The 16,580-nt window shown below is 35.6% G+C and overlaps 1 long non-coding RNA gene across 1 annotated transcript in view; it reads right to left on the bottom strand.

Annotated features, from left to right (window-relative positions):
• Window positions 1–1,033: 1,033 nt before the first annotated feature.
• The window catches only part of LOC309488058, a 145,904-nt gene continuing 130,357 nt past the window's right edge, over window positions 1,034–16,580 (bottom strand). Inside the window, exon 2 of the long non-coding RNA XR_014202005.1 lies at window positions 1,034–1,282. This is a non-coding gene — a long non-coding RNA (uncharacterized lncRNA). The remainder of the gene's footprint in view (window positions 1,283–16,580) is intronic.

The following is a 16,580-nucleotide window of genomic DNA, read 5'->3' as shown; positions in this document are numbered from 1 at the left end:
CAAAGTTATTTTGCATATGAATAATTGATGATCCATATATTTCATCTTTTGGTCTGTAAAATGACTATTATATTATAGCTTTTAGACAAAATATAGACTTTGGCCTTTTTGCGTTTGTGTGGTTTTATAGCACATGATTGACCTTTATTAACCTAATGAAGAAAATGATCAAATGCACATAAAGTGAAAGTTAGGGATGCACCGATATGAACATTTTGGCCAATGCGATAACCGATATATTGTCCAATAAATCTAAATCTGAGTTTTTATGTAATTTTTGAGAGCCTGATTACAAAAACAAAAGTCTCACCATAAAAATCCATGTCCCAAACACACAATTATTATGATGTTCTCATTATAATGTTATGTAGCCGATATCACTTGTGCTGCACATGTTTACTGTATTTTCCTTTTTTGAAGTGATTCCAATCATATTTCAAAACCATCATGTTGAACATCTGAAGTGTCTCAGCTGAAGGAAATAATACATTATTTATCGGGTTTAATAATTTAATTTAATTTTATATATCAGCCACTATATCGGTATCGACCGGTATTATGTTCTTTTTAATGTTATCATTATTGGCCCAATAAAAAAAATTAAATAAACATTATTATTCATTATTAATATATCGGACAAAATAAAAATGTGTCCGATATATTAATCATTAATAATTATGTATACAGTACAGGCCAAAAGTTTGGAAACATTACTATTTTTAATGTTTTTGAAAGAAGTTTCTTCTGCTCATCAAGCCTGCATTTATTTGATCAAAAATACAGAAAAAAACAGTAATATTATGATATATTATTACAATTTAAAATAATTAGTTTTCAATTTATTATACTTTAAATTATCATTTATTTCTGTGATGCAAAGCTGAATTTTCAGGATCATTACTCCAGTCTATCACATGATCCTTTAGAAATCATTCTAATATGATGATTCATTATCAAAGTTGGAAACGGTTCTGCTGCTTAATGTTTTTTCATAACCTGTGATACTTTTTTAGGATACTTTGATGAATAAAAAAATAATAAAAAAATAAATAAAAAAAGAAGCAAATGTTTTAAAAATAGAAATCTTTTGTAACAGCAATATCCACTACTGGTCAGTCATTTGGGGTCAGTCATTTTTTTTCTATCTTTTTTTTTTAAATAAATCAATACTTTTATTCAGCAAGGATGTGTTAAATTGATTAAAAAAAAAAGTGATGGTAAAGAAGATTTATATTATTAGAAAATATTTTTTTTATTTTGAATAAATGCAGTTCTTTTTAACCTTTTATTCAATCAAATATATTAAGCAGCAGAACTGTGTCCAACACTCATAATAAATCAGAATATTAGAATGATTTCTAAAGGATCATGTGATAGACTGGAGTAATGATGCTGAAAATTCAGCTTTGCATCACAGAAATAAATTATTTTTTAAAGTATATTCAAATAGAAAACTATTATTTTAAGTTGTAATAATATTTCAAAATATTACTGTATTTTTGATCAAATAAATGCAGGCTTGATGAGCAGAAGAAACTTCTTTCAAAAACATTAAAAATAGTAATGTGTCCAAACTTTTGGCCTGTACTTTTTTTATTGGGCCGATAACGAAAACATTAAAAAGAACATAATACCATCCGATACCGATATAGTGGCCGATATATCATGCAGCAAACTGAGGGTTTTCCATCATCTTTAGCTGTTTCTCTGAGCTTTTTTGATTTGTCTTGTTTAGATTAAACCGAACCTTGTGACAAATGACACAGCAAACGCTCGTCAGCCTCCATATCACAGACAGACGGCGAGTGACTCGACTGTGATCTGATATAAAGGGCAGTTTGTGTGACATTTGAACTTGTGCTTTGTCTGATTGGCTGAGATGCTTCCTCGGCTCTCGATGGACAGTTTGATGAATGACATCGAGACATCGAGATTTGTTTTCCCACAACACAGCTATTGTTCTTTGTGTATAGTTTAATTTCCAAATTGTACAGCCAGCCTGCGTATTAAAAGAGTTTGAGTCAGTATGACGTGGAGAATGCGGTGATGAATCAGGCCATATAATCTCTGATATCCTCCATCACTTCCTTTCATTCAAAAGGTTGAGGTCAGAAAATGTATACTTTTACTCAGCAAGGACGCATTAAAGTGATGAAACATGCCAGTAAAGACTTTTATAATGTTACAAATGATTTTTTATTCAAATAAATGCTTTCTATTAATCAAAGAACTGAACTGTATCACAGTTTCCATAGATGCATTAAGCTGTTTTCAACATTGATAATAATCATAATTCATAAATGTTTCTTCAAATCATCATATTAGAATGATTTCTGAAGGATCATGTGACACTGAAGACTGGAGTAATGATGCTGAAAATTCAGCTTTGATCACAGGAATAAATTACACTTTACTATATATTCACTTAGAAAACTGATATTTTAAATTGTAATAATATTACACAATTTTAAATTTTATTTTTGAAGTATTTGATCAAATAAATACAGAATTGGTGCTTTTTTTCAGGAACATCTTTACTGACCTCAAACACGATCTGTTTTCTTTTGGGAGAAATGCATGTTAATGTGGTTTTTTACATTCATATCCATCATACTTTATGAATCCCAGTCCCTATAAAGTCCATCCGCTCCATATCTGACAGTCAAACTCACATCAGCTGTTTTACTGCAGTTATAAAACCATCGAGCCGGAGTCGCTGTGCTTTTCTCCTTCGATATGTTGTATAGCAGCCGACTTTAATATGCCACTTAAACGGACCACATGCTGTTTGGGTTTACATCGTATATATTATATAGTGTCCTGCCTGTTCCTGTTTTTGGTGACATTAGTCTGAAATTGGATTAAATTGATGTCTGTCGGATGAGCACTTTTCTGCATTTCCTCACTGATCGTCTTGTTTTGACAAGAAAACTCTGTAGCAGTTCCTGGATGTGCTGTTCATGTCAGGGTCATCTGTTGCTCACATCAACACGACTGTAATTACACTTCATTAGGAATGATGAGACACTCCTGACGAGTCCATCAGCACGGCTGCCTTTAAAAGGGTATCTACTACTCCTGCTTTTTTTTTTACAATATGCATTACACTAACTGTGCATATAGTGTGGATTATACAGTACTTCTTACACACTATATTTGCCTAAATTAATTGCATTCCCACAATGCAATGCACCTGACGTGACTTTGCCCTTCTAGTGCGATCAAATTAACCGGAAGTGAAATCAATGAAAGATTGTTTTTATCTCCTTCTTCTTTTATCTCACAAATCTGACTTTTTTTCTTGCAATTGCAAGTTTATATCCAGCAAATTTTACTTATTTTTGCAATTGCAAGTTTATATCCAGACAAATTGTACTTTTTTTTCTTGCAATTGCAAGTTTATATCCAGCAAACTTTACTTTTTTTCTTGCAATTGCAAGTTTATATCCAGCAAACTTTACTTTTTTTCTTGCAATTGCAAGTTTATATCCAGCAAATTTTAAGTTTATATCCAGCAAATTTTACTTTTTTTCTTGCAATTGCACGTTTATATCCAGCAATTTTTTCTCTTTTTTTGCAATTGCAAGTTTATATCCAGCAAATTTAACTTTTTTTCTTGCAATTGCAAGTTTATATCCAGCAAATGTTACTTTTTTTCTTGCAATTGCAAGTTTATATCCAGCAAATGTTACTTTTTTTTGCAATTGCAAGTTTATATCCAGAAAATGCAATTTTTTTCTTGCAATTGCAAGTTTATATCCAGAAAATGTAACTTTTTTTCTTGCAATTGCAAGTTTATATCCAGCAAATTTTACTTTTTTTTGCAATTGCAAGTTTATATCCAGCAAATTTTACTTTTTTCTTGCAATTGCACGTTTATATCCAGCAATTTTTACTTTTTTTTTTTGCAATTGCAAGTTTATATCCAGCAAATTTTACTTTTTTTCTTGCAATTGCAAGTTTATATCCAGCAAATTTTACTTTTTTTTTGCAATTGCAAGTTTATATCCAGAAAATGTAACACTTTTTCTTGCAATTGCAAGTTTATATCCAGCAAATTTTTTTTTTTTTGCAATTGCAAGTTTATATCCAGCAAATTTTACTTTTTCTTGCAATTGCAAGTTTATATCCAGCAAATTTTACTTTTTTCTTGCAATTGCAAGTTTAAATCCAGCAAATTTTACTTTTTTTCTTGCAATTGCAAGTTTATATCCAGCAAATTTTACTTTTTCTTGCAATTGCAAGTTTATATCCAGCAAATTTTACTTTTTTTCTTGCAATTGCAAGTTTATATCCAGCAAATGTTACTTTTTTTCTTGCAATTGCAAATTTATATCCAGCAAATGTTACTTTTTTTTGCAATTGGAAGTTTATATCCAGAAAATGCAATTTTTTTCTTGCAATTGCAAGTTTATATCCAGAAAATGTAACTTTTTTTCCTTGCAATTGCAAGTTTATATCCAGCAAATTTTACTTTTTTTTGCAATTGCAAGTTTATATCCAGCAAATTTTACTTTTTTCTTGCAATTGCACGTTTATATCCAGCAATTTTTACTTTTTTTTTTGCAATTGCAAGTTTATATCCAGCAAATTTTACTTTTTTTCTTGCAATTGCAAGTTTATATCCAGCAAATTTAACTTTTTCTTGCAATTGCAAGTTTATATCCAGCAAATTTTACTTTTTTCTTGCAATTGCAAGTTTATATCCAGCAAATTTTACTTTTTTTTGCAATTGCAAGTTTATATCCAGCAAATTTTACTTTTTCTTGCAATTGCAAGTTTATATCCAGCAAATTTTACTTTTTTCTTGCAATTGCAAGTTTAAATCCAGCAAATTTTACTTTTTTTCTTGCAATTGCAAGTTTATATCCAGCAAATTTTACTTTTTCTTGCAATTGCAAGTTTATATCCAGCAAATTTTACTTTTTCCTTGCAATTGCAAGTTTATATCCAGCAAATTTTACTTTTTTCTTGCAATTGCAAGTTTATATCCAGCATTTTTTACTTTTTTTCTTGCAATTGCAAATTTATATCCAGCAAATGTAACTTTTTCTTGCAATTGCAAGTTTATATCCAGCAAATTTTACTTTTTTCTTGCAATTGCAAGTTTAAATCCAGCAAATTTTACTTTTTCTTGCAATTGCAAGTTTATATCCAGCAAATTTGACTTTTTTTCTTGCAATTGCAAGTTTATATCCAGCAAATTTGACTTTTTTCTTTCAATTGCAAGTTTATATCCAGAAAATGTAACTTTTTTTACTTGCAATTGCAAGTTTATATCCAGCAAATATTACTTTTTTTCTTGCAAGTGCAAGTTTATATCCAGCAAATTTTGCTTTTTCTTGCAATTGCAAGTTTGTATCCAGCAAATTTTACTTTTTTCTTGCAATTGCAAGTTTATATCCAGCAAATTTTACTTTTTTCTTGCAATTGCAAGTTTATATCCAGCAAATGTAACTTTTTTTCTTGCAATTGCAAGTTTATATCCAGCAAATTTTACTTTTTTCTTGCAATTGCAAGTTTATATCCAGCAAATTTTACTTTTTTTCTTGCAATTGCAAGTTTATATCCAGCAAATGTAACTTTTTTTCTTGCAATTTGCAAGTTTACATCCAGCAAATTTTACTTTTTTTCTTGCAATTGCAAGTTTATATCCAGCAAATTTTACTTTTTTCTTGCAATTGCAAGTTTATATCCAGAAAATTTAACTTTTTTTTTCTTGCAATTGCAAGTTTATATCCAGCAAATTTTACTTTTTTTTGCAATTGCAAGTTTATATCCAGCAAATTTTTTCTTTTTTCCTGCAATTGCACGTTTATATCCAGCAATTTTTACTTTTTTTTTTTTGCAATTGCAAGTTTATATCCAGCAAATGTTACTTTTTTTTGCAATTGCAAGTTTATATCCAGAAAATGCAATTTTTTTTCTTGCAATTGCAAGTTTATATCCAGCAAATTTTACTTTTTTTCTTGCAATTGCAAGTTTAAATTCAGCAAATTTTACTTTTTTTTCTTGCAATTGCAAGTTTATATCCAGCAAATTTTACTTTTTCTTGCAATTGCAAGTTTATATCCAGCAAATTTTACTTTTTTCCTGCAATTGCAAGCTTATATCCAGCTAATTTGACTTTTTTCTTGCATTTGCAAGTTTATATCCAGCATTTTTTACTTTTTTTCTTGCAATTGCAAGTTTATATCCAGCAAATGTTACTTTTTTTCTTGCAATTGCAAGTTTATATCCAGCAAATGTTACTTTTTTTTGCAATTACAAGTTTATATCCAGAAAATGCAATTTTTTTTCTTGCAATTGCAAGTTTATATCCAGAAAATGTAACTTTTTTTTCTTGCAATTGCAAGTTTATATCCAGCAAATATAATTTTTTTTCTTGCAAGTGCAAGTTTATATCCAGCAAATTTTACTTTTTCTTGCAATTGCAAGTTTGTATCCAGCAAATTTTACTTTTTTCTTGCAATTGCAAGTTTATATCCAGCAAATTTTACTTTTTTCTTGCAATTGCAAGTTTATATCCAGCAAATGTAACTTTTTTTCTTGCAATTGCAAGTTTATATCCAGCAAATTTTACTTTTTTCTTGCAATTGCAAGTTTATATCCAGCAAATTTTACTTTTTTTCTTGCAATTGCAAGTTTATATCCAGCAAATTTTACTTTTTTTCTTGCAATTGCAAGTTTATATCCAGCAAATGTAACTTTTTTTCTTGCAATTTGCAAGTTTACATCCAGCAAATTTTACTTTTTTTCTTGCAATTGCAAGTTTATATCCAGCAAATGTTACTTTTTTTTGCAATTACAAGTTTATATCCAGAAAATGCAATTTTTTTTCTTGCAATTGCAAGTTTATATCCAGAAAATGTAACTTTTTTTTCTTGCAATTGCAAGTTTATATCCAGCAAATATAATTTTTTTTCTTGCAAGTGCAAGTTTATATCCAGCAAATTTTACTTTTTCTTGCAATTGCAAGTTTGTATCCAGCAAATTTTACTTTTTTCTTGCAATTGCAAGTTTATATCCAGCAAATTTTACTTTTTTCTTGCAATTGCAAGTTTATATCCAGCAAATGTAACTTTTTTTCTTGCAATTGCAAGTTTATATCCAGCAAATTTTACTTTTTTCTTGCAATTGCAAGTTTATATCCAGCAAATTTTACTTTTTTTCTTGCAATTGCAAGTTTATATCCAGCAAATTTTACTTTTTTTCTTGCAATTGCAAGTTTATATCCAGCAAATGTAACTTTTTTTCTTGCAATTTGCAAGTTTACATCCAGCAAATTTTACTTTTTTTCTTGCAATTGCAAGTTTATATCCAGCAAATTTTACTTTTTTCTTGCAATTGCAAGTTTATATCCAGAAAATTTAACTTTTTTTTTCTTGCAATTGCAAGTTTATATCCAGCAAATTTTACTTTTTTTTGCAATTGCAAATTTATATCCAGCAAATTTTTTCTTTTTTCCTGCAATTGCACGTTTATATCCAGCAATTTTTACTTTTTTTTTTTTGCAATTGCAAGTTTATATCCAGCAAATGTTACTTTTTTTTGCAATTGCAAGTTTATATCCAGAAAATGCAATTTTTTTTCTTGCAATTGCAAGTTTATATCCAGCAAATTTTACTTTTTTTCTTGCAATTGCAAGTTTAAATTCAGCAAATTTTACTTTTTTTTCTTGCAATTGCAAGTTTATATCCAGCAAATTTTACTTTTTCTTGCAATTGCAAGTTTATATCCAGCAAATTTTACTTTTTTCCTGCAATTGCAAGCTTATATCCAGCTAATTTGACTTTTTTCTTTCAGAAATGCGAGAAATAAACTACCAATTGCGAGTCATAAAGTTCCAATCAATTATGACTTTTTCCCTCACAGTTTTTTGCAAGTTTTTGTCTTGCAATTCTCAATTGAATTGTGAGATAAAAAGATGCAATTACCTTTTTTATGTCTTCATTCTGTGGTGAAAACAAGCTTGTACAGAAATCATCTGCGATTCTTAAATATCTCCTTTTCGACAAAATTGGTTTAAAGGGGTATAAACATGAGAAATCAAATTTGCCCTGATATTTTGAAATATAAGAGATCTTTGTTCCATTAAAACATCCTTTAAGTTTCACAGTTTAAAACGTCGTCCTCATTTTCAATAAAACATCTATTTAATCAAAAACAGCTCGTTTTGAAACGACAGGATTTGTGACGTCACACAGAGAAATACATCTGCATATGCCCGCCTCCAGAGCGAGACATCGGCCAATAGTTACACATCATCACCCCGCCCACTGGTGTTCAGTCGCTTAACGGATGACATTTGATTCAAGAGATTCAAGATTCAAGAGTTTTATTGTCGTTGGACAGTCTCCTGCCCAACGAAATTTGCAAACAGGGCCACCCAGGTGCAATATAACCATCTACGATAAAAGCATATAAAAAGATTAATAAATAAAAAGAAAATTAAGTAGACAACAGTAGCAGCATCATTGTTAAAAAAAACATTGACACACGCGTGCAGACACACAACAGAACGACTGTAAGAGTGCAAAGTCAGTCAGTGGTCTGCTTCATTTAAAGTTCTGACTGCCCAGGGGAAGAAACAATTTCTCAGCCTGTTGGTCTTGCTTTTGAGGGATCTGAACCTCCTCCCTGAGGGCAACATAGTGAACAGGTGATGGTCGGGGTGAAGATGGTCTTTTATGATTGACCTGGCTTTGGTGAGACATCTGGAACTGGCGATGGAGTCCAGGGACGGGAGTAGACAGCCAATCACCCTCTCCGCGGTTCTGGTGACCCTCTGTAGTCTCCTTCTATCATCCAATGAACAGCCAGCTTACAGTGGATGTGAGCGTCGAGTCAGAAGCAAATATAAGCACTTACTCGCGTGCAATAGCAATTGGGCTTTGATACGGTTTCGTATGCAATGACATTAGCCAATCACAACAGTGGCCATTTACTGACACGCCTTAAAGGAGCCGCGCCTTAAAAACTGAACATTTCAGACACAGGCTCAGAATGAAGGTTGAAAATAATCATTTTTCATTTTCAATACATTCGGTTTTTTGCACAAAAAAACGTAATTAACATTATTAGTGAACCTCAAAGAACATATTAATGTCATGACCCCTTTAAAAACTGCAAAACAACCATATCCTAGTGAATGATCTTAGTGAATTTCTCTGACATCATGTCACATGTCACACCTGGGTGTCCTGCAGAGCATATGAGCGGAGTGGAGCGGTGAGAATCTCCGCTCATCGCTCCCGGAACTGTTCACCCCTCCGCTCCCCCGCTCAAAGCTACATCAGGCCGCTCCGCTCATTTTCGCTCAGCGCTCAACGCAGTTTGCTTCGCGCTCCACTCAAATCGCCCCCCGCTCGCTCCAAAAAAGGAAAAAAATCTACATGTAGGCTATATCACTTGTAGCGGTCCCCAACCTTTTTTGCGTCACGGACCGGTTTAATATCAGACAATATTTTCACGGACCGGCCAAGGTGTGGCGGATAAATACAACAAAATAAAATGATACGCACGGCATAAAAAATGGGGTATTTTTTTTAAATAGCCTATAATAATAAACGTGAATCCAATATGTGTAGGCCATACTAGCAACTTTATTAGCAGCGTCCTCTAACATCGCGCCTAAAGACAACTGAAAGTCTGAACACAAACAAAATGCCCCCAAAAGAAAAAAAATCTCCATGTTTTCGGTGCTGATGCGTTCATAACATAAGGGTGGCGCTGCCAATAACGCACCTAAAAGCTGTCACAACGAACCGGCAAAATTAATGATTATGTATAATATGTAAAATATAGCAGGAGACATTTTAATTGTTTACTAATAAACCATTTTTTTTTATGTCTGTGGCTGGAAAGATGCTGACTCGCGATCTTCGCAGTATTGAACGCCCCAGAGAGAAATGCACATTTCATACGGATTCAAGAGAGCAGTCTGTTTTCTTTCGTTTTGAATTGTTCTGTTTAAAAGTAGACATTTCAGGCTTTATATATATGTCTCAGGTCTGTCAGGCAAGTAGGCTATACGCTGAGTTTCGGTTCATTTATGAGACAAACTCCAGGTTCACCCGCCGGCGCCTTCGTGTCGTGATTATCTAATATATTTACTTATTTATTAAATCCAGAAAATTGGTTGATGAAACACTGATCAAAATTAAGATACAATTAATACAAAACGAAATTAAATTTAAAGACAGGCTTTGTGCTTTCTGTTTGAGGTCTCAGTGAAAGTTTTAAAGCAGTCTTTTAGTGCCGCTGTCAGAGCGCTCACGTCCGTAACGGAGAACTGTCCCATCTGTAACATTGTTTTAGTTTTTTTTGTGTGAAACAAATTTCTAAATAAATGCGACTTATAGTCCAGTGCGACGGCTATGCCTATATATGTTTTTTGTTCTTCATGGCGCATTTTTTGACTGATGCGTGGCGTGAGCGGAGCGGAATTGGAGCGGGAAATAGTGCGACGCTCCGTCCTTTTGAAATTGCCGCTCTGCGCTCTGTCCAAGATCCGCCCGCTCGCGCTCCCCGCTCGCTCCCGCTCCACTCCGCTCACATGCTCTGGTGTCCTGTAAAGAGCACATTCAGGACTTTTCAGAGACACCAAATGTTTGGAGGTTTCACCATGAAAACAACTTCCTTGGTCTTTAAAAATCTCTGACATTAATTTAGTGATCACATGTAGGAAATATGATTATATATTGTAATCATAATTTAAATCTGACTACTTTTCAAATTGTATTTTATAAACCAACATCTCAGGAAAATGTTATGGGGTTTCAAATCAAAAAATGACTTTCTGTTACAGAGCAGAGCATTGATTTCATACATGTGTCCACTGTAGAGACATCAGTACTTACATCATGTTTATCAGGAATTGGGGAGACACAACAAGAGAAAAAATTATACATCAATATTCCTATGAAATATTAGATTTTATTATTAAAATGTTGCCAATTATTACTCCAATTATTACACTTCTTTTTTCATTAAATGTTGCTCCAAGAACACATTAATGTGCACATTAGATACAGTGTATAGACACATTGCATTGAATGGTAATATTAATTTATGGCCATTTTACCCACATATTGCATAAAGTAAAATGGTGCATCAATTCATTCCGTTATATCTTTCATAACATAGTTGAGAATCATCTGTATGCAAATTTTGGTAAAAAAAAAAAATCCTGAAACCCCACAATTTATTGGTGATTGAAAAAAAAAATACCATTGTTTTTTCCTATACATATAATTTCATGTCTGTTACAGCCGGCTCTCAGGCTGCAACAAAAAGGAGACCAGACGCGACAATTCTTAGCAAAACGTTTATTATAACGCAAGAAGAACAAACATAATCATAACATAATAAAGAAATGAATCAAGGTCGGGCAGGACACTCAACAAAAGCGCAGACCCACTAACTCCAGACCGGAGACCAAACGCCCAAAAGCCCACTTCCCGAGCAGTCTCCATCACATTTATTCAGCATCCAACAAGTGTCAGGTGTGTCGGCCACGCCCCCTCCAGACGGCACCTAAAAACATACACACCAACCACACACACACGTACGTACAGCCTAGGCTGAGACGTCACACACCCCCCCTTGAAAAACCCAAAATCCATAACAAAAAAATGAATCAAAATGCATCAAAACGCATAAAACATTGAAGATATCAAATAACATACATGAAGAACCTCTGACCTATAATTGAGAAAACAAACTCGACCCACTAATTCTTCCAACTCACCTACCCAACATCTTCATCCCCAGCAATCCGGATCCTGAAAGCAATTTAAGGTGATAAAGAATATAGTAGGGAGCAAAGGAAAAGTCGACAGCATCGTGATCAACAATTACGTAGCCACATCAAACGTACGAGACAACGCATCAGCCATGACGTTATCAACCCCTCTGATATGTTGAATATTCAAATTATACGGTTGTAGAAATAAAACCCACCGCATCAAACGCTGATTAGGGCTTTGCAATGAATGCAGAAATGTCAGAGGATTATGATCCGAGTAAACCAGCACCTCTGCGCCTCCCCCCACATAGACGTCAAAATACTGTAGCCCCCAGATCATGGCCAAAGCTTCTTTTTCGATCACCGAATAATTCCTCTGATGTACATTAAACTTTCTCGAAAAGAAACATACAGGGTGATCCATTCCGTCTCGATCTGATTGCAACAAAACTGCCCCCACTCCAACGTAACTTGCATCAACCTGCATTTTAAAAGGCTGATCAAACTTCGGTGCCGCGAGGACTGGGGCTGTCGTCAGTAACAATTTTACATTGTCAAACGCCCTCTGACAACTAGAGGTCCATTCAAATTTCGTGGAACCTTTCAACATATCTGTCAATGGGGAAACGACAGTGGAAAAATTAGGGCAAAAACTCCGATAGTAGCCAACGAGTCCCAAAAACCGCATCAGCTCTTTTTTAGTCGATGGAGGAGGAAAACCTTCAACCGTTAACATTTTAGCTTGGAGTGGACGTACCTGGCCCTGTCCCACCTCCTTCCCCAAGTACTTCACTGTGGCCTGGGCGAATTCACATTTCGCCAAATTGACTGTTAGACGTGCTTCAACCAGACGATCAAACAATGCCCGTAAACGCTGAAGGTGCTGCTTCCAAGTTTCACTACAAAACAACACAACAAAATAATAACGTCATCCAAATAAACAGCACAACCCTCCAACCCCAGAATCACCCGATTCATTAATCTCTGGAAGGTTGCCGGTGCATTTCGCAACCCAAAACTCATAACGGAATACGAGTATAACCCTGAGGGTGTAATAAAAGCAGTTACCTCTCGGGCACGTGTTGTTAACGGCACCTGCCAGTAACCCTTCAGGAGGTCCAGCTTACTCACAAACTTGGATGCACCAACTTGGTCAACGCAGTCCTCCATACGAGGAAGAGGAAACGCATCAGGCTTAGTTATTTTGTTCAACTTTCGATAATCAGTACAGAATCTGTGTGTACCATCTGATTTTTTCACTAACAAGCAGGGCGATGCCCAACTAGAAAATGAATGTTGGGCTATGCCATTATCCAACATATACTGAACCTCAGAATCTAATACTTTCCGTTTCTCAAGAGGAACTCGATAAAAACGCTGTCGTATTGGTGGCGCGCCACCAACGTCCACATCATGATGTATCAAATGAGTGCGCGACGGCACATCTCCAAACAATTGAGGAAAATCAGCCACTAAACACATTACTTCTGATCTATGCCTATCCGACAGATGACTTAGCAAATTCCCAAGTGTTTCAGAATTTCCTAGACGCGGTAACAACTCACTATTCCCAGGGGCCTTCACATCTTCCCCAGCAAAATGAGACTCCTCAAGGACTGTGATGGCAACAGAAACAGGGCTTATGTTTACCTCAGGGCTACGGGAGAAATAAGGTTTAAGCAAATTAGCATGACACAGTTGGCTTGATTTCTTTCGATCAGGAGTAGCAATGATATAATCCTGTTCCGAAACCCTCCGTACCACGGTAAACGGACCAGAAAATTTTGCACAAAACGGAGATCCTGGGTAAGGCAACAACACTAACACTTGATCGCCTGGACTAAAAACACGACATTCCGTATGGCGATCAAACAATCTTTTCATTTTTAATTGCGCCTTCCCAATACGTTCTCGCGCTCTCTGTCCTGCAAGAAACAAACGTCTCCGGAACCCACTAACATAGTCGGACAGCTTTCTAGGCAGTTCCTTGCCCTTTAATTCATCTCGCAAAACTGCAAGTGGTCCCCGCACCGTGTGACCAAACACCAATTCGTTTGGACTAAAACCTAAACTCTCGTGTCACCTCCCGAGCAGCGAGCATTAGCCAAGGCAGCCCATCCTCCCAATCCCGGTTCAATTCCACACAGTACGCGCGCAACAGTGACTTCAGAGACTGGTGGAAGCGCTCCAGTGCGCCTTGACTCTGAGGATGATACGCACTTGACTGGTTGTGTTTCACACCAAGCTGTTTCAGAATCTCTGCAAACATTCCGGACATAAAATTGGTCCCTCGATCGCTCTGAACAATCCTAGGTATTCCAAAAATAGAAATGAAATGAGTCAAAGCTTTAACCACAGCTTTAGTAGTAATCTTGCGCAATGGATATGCCGCGGGATAACGAGTTGTTTGACACATAACTGTAAGTAAATAAGAGTTACCCGATTTAGACGGAGGCAATGGTCCAACACAGTCAATCAGTATATGTTCAAAAGGTTGACTTACTACCGGTATTGGACACAACGGCACAGGTTTTAAAACCTGATTAGGTTTACCAACCATCTGGCAGGTGTGGCAAGTTTTAATATATGTTGCTATATCTTTTTTAAGCCGAGGCCAATAAAATTGCTGCAAAATCCGATAATAAGTCTTTTTAACTCCCAAATGGCCTGCAACAACACCATGGGCAGCCCTTAATACCACCTCCTTAAACTGATCAGGCACCACTACTTGAATTATCGCCTCACCGCCTGAATCCTCATTTTGATGACTCCATTTCCTCAACAGCAACTCCTCCTGAACAAAGTAGCCACTTGCCACACTCTCCACCTCCTCAGGGGGCACTACAACAGCAAACAAAGGTTGTAAAATAGGATCTTTCCGCTGCGCAGCTACTAACCCACTACGAGTAATAGGAGAAAGAACAGTTAACCCAGGTACCTCAACTTTTTGCACTTCTGCACAATCGGATGATAAGGTACGACTCATTGAACGCGTTACAGCACAGGACACAAACACCTCAGGGAAATCACACCCCAATTCATCAGTTTGCCCTTTCAGTGGAGTAAACAAAACTACAGGTGGGGGAGCAACATCTCTCCACACTCGCCCCCCTGCCAAATTATTTCCCAAAGTTACAGAAACGCCATTAACAGGTAGCGACGGACGCACTCCAATGATCACCTCTCCTTCCACTAACTCAGATTTCAAATGAACTCTGTGCAAAGGAACAGACAACGTCTGCAGCCCTATCCCCCTTATCAATACGTTTTTCTCAGCACTTGAGTCGGCAGAAAAAGGTAGGATCGACTCTAAAATGAACGATTCTGATGACCCAGTATCTCTCAAAATCCTAATTGGCACTTTGTCAATACCATCAGGTAAAGACACAAAACCGTCAGTAATAAATGGATCATAATTTAAATGAGAATCGGTCTTTAGAGTTTTTGATTCCATTACACAATCAGAGAATACCGGCAGATTTCCAGAAGTAGACAATGTCTCTACCAATAATGTGGGAACAAAATTTATCTTTTTACCTCGTGATCTCAATTTTCCTGCCAACACTGGACACTCATTTTTCCAGTGTCCACTGTTAAAGCAATAATGGCAAACATTACCATCAGTTTTCCCTCGCACAAAATTAACCGATCTCTGAAAAGGAGGCACAGCCTCAAATTTTCGTGAGCGTTACTGAGACAAATTCTCTCTATAGCCAATACCGCCACCAGCACGCACATCAGCAAATCCACTCCTATGAGTTAAAATAAATTCATCCGCCAATACAGCTGCTTCCGCAACAGTACCGGGCTTATTTTCATTGATATACGTAGCAATGTTGTCAGTAACAATGTTTCTAAACTGCTCCAACAGAATCAAATCTCGCAACTCTTCAAAAGTACTCACATTCGAGGCAGCGCACCACCGATCAAAATGCGCAGTCAGCTCTCTCCCCACTTCCACATGGGTTTGACGTTCCCCTCTTTTCCAATTCCTAAAACGCTGACGATACGCCTCTGGAACCAATTCATACACTCTCAGAATAGTAGACTTAACCTTATCATAGTCTTTTCGATCTTCTACTGTAAGTGCCATATAGGCCTCTTGTGCTCTACCCGTAATGACACTTTGAAGCATCACCACGCGATCAGCAATAGGCCATTTACGTTCCTCCGCAAAACTCTCAAACAATGAGAAGAAAACATCGGGATCACGTTCATTAAATTTGGGAAGCAATTTTAAATTCCCTACCACATCAAATGCACGCGATACTCTTTCTTGTGATGGTCCACCTTCAAATGGCATTTTACCTTCACCTATTAATCTATACCGTTGAACTTGTAACTCAAAATCTCTTGACAGCTTCTCAGATTCCAGCTGTTGAGAATGTTTAAGCTGCAATAACTCTATTTCACGTCGTTTAAGCGAATCGTCAATTTTTAACTTTTCCAATTCCAATTCACGTTCGTTAACTACTTTAGCCATCTCTCGACTATGCATTTGCTGCATCTCAAGGATCTCCTTTTTCTGATCAAAAGATAAACCTGAAAAAAGGTCCACTGATTCCTTCGTCTCCCCTGTAATCTTTACAACATCCGAAATGGACAAAACGTTTCTCTCACTCAACCTGGCCTTCAAAACCGTTTTTAACTCATTCTTTTTTAAACGTTTATCTACATCTCCAAAGCCATAATGTTCCACAAGCGCCCACAATTGTCCTTTAGCCAGCGCATTTAATAATCCCTCCGACGGAGCTTTAATAAAATCTTCAATTGATACCATATTTTCTTATTCAAAATTTCTAATTCACAAATTCATGGGCAACAAAAATAA

Source organism: Leuciscus leuciscus (assembly GCF_965113295.1).
Source record: "Leuciscus leuciscus genome assembly, chromosome: 23".
In the NCBI taxonomy this organism is placed as follows: domain Eukaryota; kingdom Metazoa; phylum Chordata; class Actinopteri; order Cypriniformes; family Leuciscidae; genus Leuciscus; species Leuciscus leuciscus.
The sequence above is the reverse complement of the archived record's forward strand: the minus strand, read 5'-3'. Positions and strand labels throughout refer to the sequence as shown.